Below are 9,995 nucleotides of genomic sequence, written 5' to 3'. Positions count from 1 at the left end.
ACAATTGGTTAGACTTGAGCACCAATGCACTCGTGATCTGGTTTGCTGTGCTGCAATGCTGCTGCTAGACACATATTACTTAAAGATAGAAACTTTCAAACATTTCCAATAACATCGGTGTGTGAATGGTCCAAACAGGCCAAAAGGTAAGAATACAGGGAAATAAGATACTGTATCACAGGAGGCAAAATAATCATTAAAAAAAGACTTGCACGTATAGAGCATCTTTCATACCATAGTATGTCCCAAAGTGTCAATGAGGTACTTTTTGAAGTGTAGTCACTGTTGCAAAGTAGGAACTGCAGTAGTCAATTTGCACACAGCAAGCTCCCACAAATGGCAATGTGATAATGACCAATCTGTTTTTGAGATGTTGTTTAAGGGATAAATATTGGCCAGGTCTCCAGGGATAACTCCCTTGCTCTTCTTAGAAACAATGTCATGGGGTCTTATTTACATCCACCTAAGACGTCAACAGCTAGGGCCGTGGTTTAAATGTCTCATGACAGGTAGTATTGAGGAGGCGGGGAGGCTGCAGAAGGATTTAGACAGGTTAGGAGAATGGACAAAGAAGTGGCAGATGGAATACAACGTGGGGATGTGTGAGGTCATGCACTTTGATAGGAAGAATGGAGGCATAGACTATTTTCTAAATGGGGAGAGAATTCAGAAATCTGGAGTGCAAAGGGACTTGGGAGACCTAGTCCAGGATTCTCTTAAGGTTAACTTGCAGGTTGACGCGGTAGTTAGGAAGGCAAATGTAATGTTGGCATTTATTTCGAGAGGACTAGAATACAAAAGCAGGGATGTGCTGCTGAGGCTTTATAAGGCTCTGGTCAGACCACATTTAGAATATTGTGAGCAATTTTGGGCCCCGTATCTCAGGAAGGATGTGCTGGCCCTGGAGAGGGTCCAGAGGAGGTTCACGAGAATGATCCCAGGAATGAAAGGCTTAACATATGAGGAACGTTTGAGGACTCTGGGTTTATACTCGATGGAGGTTAGAAGGATGAGGGGGGATCTGATTGAAACTTACAGAATACTGAAAGGCCTGGATAGAGTGGACGTGGGGAAGATGTTTCCATTAGTAGGAGAGACTAGGACCTGAGGGCACGGCCTCAGAGTAAAGGGAAGACCTTTTAGAACAGAGATGAGGAGAAACTTCTTTAGCCAGAGAGTGGTGAATCTATGGAATTCATTGCCACAGAAGGTTGTGGAGGCCAGGTCATTGAGTGTATTTAAGACCGAGATGGATAGGTTCTTGATTGGTAAGGGGATCAAAGGTTACGGGGAGAAGGCGGGAGAATGGGGTTGAGAAACTTATCAGCCATGATTGAATGGCGGAGCAGACTCGATGGGCCGAATGGCCTAATTTCTGCTCCTATGTCTTATGGTCTCATCTGAGATGATGAGACCTCTTTTTTATTCATTTACGGGATGTGGGCAGCACTGGCTAGGCCAGCATTTATTACCCAACCCCAAATGTCCTTCAGATGGTAATAGTGAGCTGCCTTCTTGAACCACTACAGTCCCTGAGGTGAAAGTACACCCACAGTGCTGTTAGGGAGGCAGCTGCAGTATTTTGACTCAGTGACGGTGAAGGAAAGGCGATATATTTCCAAGCCAGAATGGTGAGTGGCTTCCAAGTAGTGGGTGCTCCCATGTGTCTGTTGTCCTTGTCCTTCTAGATGGTAGCAGTCGTGGGTTTGGAAGGTGCTGCCTAAAGAGCCATGGTGAGTTTCTGCAGTGCATCTGGTAGATGGTACACACACTGCTGCTACTGTGCGTCAGTGATGAGGGAGTGAATGTTCGTGGCAGGGGTGCCAATCAAGCAGGAAGCTTTGTCCTGGATGGTATCAAGCTTCTTGAGTATTATTGGAGCTGCAATTATCCAGGCAAGCAGAGAGTGTTCCATCACACTCCTAACATGTGCCTTGTAGATGCTGGACAGGCTTTGGGGAGTAAGGAGGTGAGTTACTCACCACAGGATTTCTAGCCTCTCACCTGCTGTTGTAACCACAGTATTTATATGGCTAGTCCAGCTCAGTTTCTGGTCAATGGTAACCCCCCAGGCTGTTGATAGTGGGTGATTCAGTGATGATAATGCCATTGAAGGTCAAGGGCAGATGGTTAGATTCTCTCTTGTTGGAGATGGTCATTGCCTAGCACTTGTGTGGCATGAATGTTCCTTGCTACTTGTCAGCCCAAGGCCTGGATATTGTCCAGGTTTTGTTGCATGTGGACATGAACTGCTTTAGTATCTGAGGAGTCACGAATGGTGCTGAACATTGTGCAATCATCAGTGAACATCCCCACTTCTGATATTATGATGGAAGGAAGGTCATTGATGAAGCAGCTGAATATGGTTGGGCCATCTGAAAGGAAGGCATCTCTGGTAGTGTAGCACTCCCTCAAGTACTGCACTGGAATGTCTGCCTTGATTTTTATACTCAAGTCCTAGGTTGGGACTTGAACCCACAACCTTTTGACTCGGAGCACAAGTGAGAAACATCTGAGCTGCAGCTAACACATAATGTTTTGCTCATTCAAAAAAGATGGGGGAAGGGTGGGGAAGAATGTGATTTTAAAAAAACCTGTCTTATCCACACAGCAAGAGGGTGAAAGAACATAGAGACAATAGAATCAAAATCCAGTTTTGAGTTCCCATATGCTGCAAGAAAGATAAACAGAGGTGAAAAGATGGATGAACGGATGGATAAGTGAATGACTGTTCAAGTTATTACTGTTTGTGGGACCATGTTGTGTCCAACACAGCTGCTATGCTCACCTAAGTACGGCTGGACTTCAAAGCAATTCCTTGTATTCAGAGTGCTTGTTTCTAAGACACAATAAAAGTGATAAAAGTGTTCTTTATAGTTCGCTTCTGCAGCTGCTGTTAGTTTTTAAACTTGGAGTTGTGAGCAAGATTTCAAGTAGGATTTGAGAAATGTGTTTCACAGTTTAAATATGTTGTAACGGAGGCTCCCAGAGACTTGCAATAGCAACAAGACTCACACAAACATACACAGATAGCATAAAAGCAACAGCAGGTGAGGACTAATTCCTCTGAATATTATTCTATAATGGTTTAGTTCCCAAGATCAGAAAGTATTTGTATTTATTTAACTTAAATTACCAACATCCAGCCAAAAAGAACATTATAGAGTCATGTACCTTTAAAAAAACAAATGTACACAATTTATAGGCAGCAAATTATCTTAGTAACATAATGCTTCCAAAAAGAACCCTACAATGCTGGTGCCACCAGAAGAGGGTTTTCGCATTCGGATACTATTAACAAGTATAATGTAGTATTTGTTTTGGAGTTTTGTTGATTCCAGCTGTACTGCAATTTGCAGTTTCTGTGCAGGAGAAGGAAATGGTGGACCATGTCAGATGGTTCCCTGACCAAACTGTTAAAGTCATCTCCAGAACTTACAAACAAGCACTAAGGCGCCGTTTGACTGGTGGGGAGAAGGCCCTTCCCTGTCAGGCTGTTCTTGCACACCAAGAGTCTCATCCCCCTCCCCACATTGCCCTCAAGGTGGCTGCAGTGGAGAAGAGACTGTCGCCCACCTCCTTCTGGAACGTGCCTTTGCAAAACAGGTCTGGCAAGAGAGGCAATGGCTTTTGTTGAGGTTCATCCCGAGCAGCTTTGTAACACCGGACTCAGTGCTCCATGGGCTGTTCCCAGGAATGCACACTGAGATAAACATCAACTGCAGCTGGAGGACCATCAACTAAGTGAAAGATGCTCCTTGGTCTGTTTGAAATCTGCTGTTCTTCCGGACTAAAGTGCCGTCAATGACCAAGTGATGCAGACTGGAACACTCCAAGGTCCTTGCTGAGGGACGTACTGAAGCTTGAGGCAGCCGCTACAAATACTCAATGGGGAATGGCCACTAAGGCCCTCCCACTACAGTACAATGAGGGGCTAAAACCCACAAACTGCATGCACCAAAGAATGTTAGACATGAAATATAACCTGTAATGGCAAGTGTAGTAAGGCAGCTCATTTACTGTACTGAAAGAAATTGAGCTGTATTGCACTTTATGTAATGCGGAATTTGAACTGTTCTGCAATGTAAATTAACACATTTTATGAATAAAATATATTTTTGGTGGAAGAAAAATTGTAATTTGTGTCATGTTAATGTTGATGTGGAGAATATAGGCACTGTGACTGACCATCAGTTGTGTCATGACTGTCTTTGTCTGCTGCCCCTTAATCCGCCTCCCCAAGGTTATATCCTTTCCCACTAATGCCAGTCCCCTCCAGTACTTCACCCCAGTGCCATACCGCTCACAATATCCTCGCCAGCTACACTCCAAGTTTGGAAGGGCAGAATCTAAAATTGTACCGCCGTGTTATTTTCACTCTTCAACGTTTCACAATGCACCAATTCCTCCTTTGGTGCTGCTTCATTTGATAAGTGAACACAGTGTGAAAACTTCACCCAACATCACATTTTACTAAAATCCTGATGACTGCCTTGCATTTGTTCTGTGTGTGCAGTGATTCACAGACCTGTCATACAAATATTAACCTTCTCTTTTCTACCAATTTTCTCCTACGGAAGCATTAATTCTTTGGTTGGGGAGAGTTTCATAGATACTAGGTGTTCTCCAGTACATGATCCAAGTGGCTATTCTTCACCGGTGAGCCTAGATTGTGAGGCTAATGTCTGCAGCTAGCATCACACACTGAAATATTTCCAGAGCGGAATAACAAAGCTACATAATTTATCATTGGTTATGGTTTCAGCATTGCCTGATCCAATCTGTTACTCCTTGCTTTCACTTTTTGAATCATATTGTATTCATCAGTTTGCTCGGTATTGTGTTGTGGCTCCATGGGCTGCCACTATCCATCTCTAGCTCCTGACACATTTTTCTCAACACAGGTCCCTTAATCATGGGACCTGCTTTGTGAGTATTTCTCATTTACTCAGTGACTGCCACAATCTATAAATCAGAAGTTGCTGGTTTTTTTTCTGTTTCTGTTCCAGACCGCTGATGGCCAGCTCCAGAATCAATGCCTGTGTGTTATCCAAGGAGTTAGGTTTCCTACTGGCAACAGTAAATCAGGGACTCATACTCAACTGAAACTTAAACATGGTCAGAAGAGATGAGTTGCATCCATCCCAAATGTCGTTGCCATGGATAAGGCAATGGTGAAAGGTATGGCAACACTTTGGCCGATCAGAGTCTACTTGCTAACCAATCAGCACCTTTTTCAGCTGTAGTATAAATTGTTGTGATTGATTTGCTATTTGCTATTCTTGCACTTGTCCTGATAAGTGCAAGATGAAAAACTTTCACAACATTTTCAACAATATTTGAATTCTTCTTTGCTCCTCTCAACTCTGTCTTCCATTCACCATCTTTCTCCTTTTCCCTTTCTACCCTACCTTGCAGTGCCATTTGCAAGTCTTACTCCCTTCCTTCCCAATGAGCTGGGAATTATCAGCATTAAAATATGCGTAAAGTCATAATCTGAAGACAGGAAAGCAAGAAATTGCAACTTTTGGCTTGTGTATCCCACCGAAGGCAAGAGATTTGGTAGCATAACTCTGTGTCAACTGCATTACTTTGATGACCTTTACTTTGCAGACATGACATTTATCCTCTAGTTTAATGTGTGTTGGCTGTGGCTCAGTAGGTAGCACCTTTGCCTTTGAATTAGAAGGCTTTGGATTCAAAAATCAAGCTGATACTCAAGTCCAGTACTGAGGGAGTGCTGCACTGTCAAAGATGCTGTCTTTTGGATGAGACTTTAAACCAAGACCCCTCTACCCCCTCAAGTGCATGTAAAATATCCCATGACACCATATTGAAGAAGAGCAGGGAATTTGGTAAGAACATGAGTTCAGAACCACAGTAGAAATATTGATATGGGAAACCTTCCTTCTGTGTTTACAATGTGATAACTTCCATGAAAGATACCCATTATGCATTAAGTGTAACACAATGATAAGCTTGTTCTTTACAAACAGGTAAATGTTTTGTGACATGGATCATGCGACAATAAAATACCAACAGTAGTGTAGTTTGAACCTCGTCATCAAGGATTATTTTTCATGGGAGCATAGAGAATTTAAAGCACATATGGAGACCATTTGGCCCATCTGTAGCATTCTCCCTGAAGTGTTGAATGTTGCTGATGCTTCTCTGTGCAGCAGGTGCTCTTTTCCCCCCCAAGTGGCTACTCTTACTGTCTGAACCTGTGGGCTGTTTGACCTTGTGAGAAGCAGAGAAAAGTCTTTCTTGGTGAGGAGGTTCAGCCAGATCTCCTGTTCACTGACCAAGGGGTGCAGCTGGAGTCAACACAACCCCACAAGTGTAGCACCCCACCACAACTTGTGTCATACAACAGTAGGCTGTGCCCTTTTCCAGTAGCTCCCAAGGATGATCCAAAACAGCACCAGTCTGTAATCAACTCTCTTTCACATTTTGTGCTTTAGTGATGCTTTCAATCATGCCACTTTTTCACATGACATGTATGCCAGGTGACTCATAATTTGCGACTAATAAAGGAAAAAGGAGAAACACAAATGAAGAGAGATTGCCATCTGTTTCAAAGAGGGTCCCATATCAGAGAGAGAGCCGTGCAACACAGGAAGCAGGCTAAAATAAGCAGAGGCAACAGTGGAAGCTGGAAACCAAGATAATAATACATCAAAATATACTTTAAATAAGAAGAGGTGGAGGTGCATGCATGAGCAACCTGGAGTAATTACAGGGCAGGAACATTTAACTATAAACCACCACACTTAACCCAGGCGTGTGCGCAATAAAGATTGGCATTTGAGCTGTCAGCACTATTGTCACTATAACAGCTTGCGATCATCAGCCCTTGACAAGATGATCAAGCTGTTCTTCACTGCACCAACCTGTGTACTGCTGAGAAATTCAGATTGGGATGGTCCCAGGTTCTAATCCTGTGTTGAATTGGTCGATGTCAGCCAGGAGAGAAAAATAGGAACAGAAGGCCATTCAGTCCCTCAAGCCTGTTCTTCCATTCAATGAGATCATGGTTGATATATACCTTAACTCTATCCATTCACCTTTGCTCATTAGTGTTTTATTGCTTTGTCTACTGAAAATCTAGCAATCTTAAAATTATAGTTAAAAGTAAAAAATTGCGGATGCTGGAAATCCAAAACAAAAACAAAAATACCTGGAAAAACTCAGTAATAAAATTATAGTTATTAATTGAGCTAGCATCTAATGCTTTTTTGTGGGAGATCCACAATTCTACTATCCTTTGTGACAAGAGATGTTTCCAAACTCCTCTCTTGAATGCTCTGGTTTGATGTCTTGGTGTCTTCTTGTCCTAGACTTCCTCACCATTGGATAAAGTTTTCATTATCTACCCTATCAATTCCTTTCAAGATCATAAAAACCTCAATTAAATCACCTTTAAATCTTATATTCCAGGGAATACAAGCCTAGTTTATGTAATCTCGCCTTAAAAATTAGTCCTTGGAGCCCTGGTAACATGCTGGTGAATCTGTCCTGCACTCCTTCTAAGGCCAGTATATTCTTTCTAAGGTGCAGTGCTCAGGACTATACTCAGTACTCTAGATGTGGTCTCAAAAGAGCTTAGCAAAACTTTTTTAAAAATTCTTTGATTGATGTGCATGTTGCTGCCAAGGTCAGCATTTCTTACCCATCCCTAACTGCCCTTGAACTGAGTGGCTTGCTCGGCCATTTCAGAGGGCAGCTAAGAGGCAACCGCATTGCTGTGGGTCTGGAGTCACATGTAGGTCAGACCAGGTAAGGACGGCAGATTTCCTTTCCCTAAAGGGCATTGGTGAACCAGATGGGTTTTTACAACAATTTGATGATAGTTTCATGGTCACCATTGCTAAGACTGACTTTTGATTTCCATTCCAGATTTTATTAATAGAATTTAAACTCCACCAGCTGCCATGGCAGATTTGAACGCCTGTCCCCAGAGCATTGAGCTGGGTCTCTAGATTACTAGCTCAGTGACATTCCTACTATGCCACCATCTATCTCCCCCTTTGAAATATAGCCTTCTAATTATAAAAGCTAACACTTCATTAGTTGTATTGATTTTTTTTTGTTCCTGAAGGGCAATGTGCTGTCTGGCTATATATTTGAGAAGAGGACGAGTCTGGAAAAACCAAATGAAAAAAGGTACCTGTATCAACCGTCATGCTGAAATATGACTTGGAGAAACCCAAAGATTTATTACCAAATTGTACCCAAATGAAAAATGTCCCATGTTCCTTTAAGAATGGTGCTGACCTTCTTTCATCATCAGATGTGTCCTCACCATGTTAAACATTTGGTGATGTCCATTCTCCCCTGTAGCTAAATATCCCTCATGATGGAGGGATGTGAAAGGGCTGGGTTTTCAGCAGAGTGACTCTACTGTGGGGGAGAGATGGCTGTGAAGGAGATCTACAGATTATATCTACTGGTTGCCTGTATGTGCAGTTTTCAAGGGATCCAAATTCCCTTTTGTGAGTCTTCCTTCCCTGCTGAAATAGTGCTCGTTCATGTTACATAGTGGTTGCCCCCAGAAACACATATAATCTGTAACAAAGCAATAGGCTATTCAGTCCAACCAGCCTATTGCTCAAGCTTTTAATTCAGCCAATCCTCTTCCCAGTCTAGTGAGTTCTTCCTACCTTGCCTCATATTCCTCTTTTTCATTCTCTCCTGTATAAGCATCAAGCCCCTTCTTCAATGCTTCACTGCTGTCAGCTTCATCAGCTGCAAGTGACAGTGAGTTACTCCTCCTAAGTTCTTTATTTGATCTGCCAGTAGCTATCATATTCATGGGACCACCTCTTCTGGATTTACCCACAAGTGAAAAGAATCTCTCCACATCTATTCTGTTGAAGCCCTTCCTAATCTTTAAAGACGGCTATCTTTGAAGGTGGCAGGACAGGATGAGTGTGCGGTTAATAAAGCAAATGGGATTCTTGGTTTTATAAATAGAGGCAGAGGTTACAAAAGCCAGGAAGTTCTAGTGAACCTTTATAAAACACTGGTTGGACCTCAACTGGAGTATTGTGTTCAATTCTGGGCAGCGCACTTTAAGGAAAGATGTGAAGGCTTTAAAGAACAGATTTACAAGAATGGTTCCAGGCATGATAGATTCATCTATGAGGATAGATTGGAAAAGAGAATGTTGAGAGGAGATTTGATAGAGGCCTTCAAAATCATGAGGGGTCCGGACAGAGTAGATAGGGTGAAACTATTCCCATTGGTCAAAGAGTCAAGGGGGGACACACACTTACAGTGACTGGCAAAAGAACCAGAGGTGACATGAGCAAGCGTTTAGGACCTGGAATACATTACTCTTTCAAAAGGGAATAGAATGATTATCTTAAGAGAAAAGATTTGCAAGGCTACATGGGAAAAAGCAGAGGTGTTGGACTCGTTAAATTGCTCTCACAGAAAGCTGTCATGAGCATGATGGGTCGAATGGTCTCATTTTTGTCCTGCAATCATGATTCTAGGTCTCCTCTCAGCCTTCTTTTTTCTAGAGAACGCAGCTCCAACTTGGGTGAAGTTTAAGATATGGGTGTAGCAAAAGGGAGAACAATTTATAAATAAAATCATTCCTTACTTAATAGTGTCACTCCTATTGCAACCAACTGTTAAAGCAGCTAATGAATTGACCCTTTGTTTGTTGCACACAGCCTGCACTCACAGGGCTCGGCACAGCCTAAGAATGGTGTGTCGTCTTTAATTGGGGGGTGTGTACCTGGACTGTTCAGGATTCTCTAGAGACTGCACGAGTGTGGGGATTATGCAGCGATTTGACGTAAGATCAGCTGTTGCTGGGAGGCAGCTCCAGCGAGAACAGAGCAGCGTCTGAGGCGAAGGCAGAAGAAGGGAAAAAGATGCAGCTGGAATAAGCTCAGCCATCGCAGCCCCCCTCCCCCTCCCTCCCCCCCAAAAAAAGCCCCTCCCCAAAATTACAGCTTTGCAACTTAACGCCAGGCGAGACT

Source organism: Carcharodon carcharias, chromosome 17, assembly GCF_017639515.1.
Source record: "Carcharodon carcharias isolate sCarCar2 chromosome 17, sCarCar2.pri, whole genome shotgun sequence".
Classification (NCBI taxonomy): domain Eukaryota; kingdom Metazoa; phylum Chordata; class Chondrichthyes; order Lamniformes; family Lamnidae; genus Carcharodon; species Carcharodon carcharias.
This window is presented reverse-complemented; position numbering follows the sequence as displayed.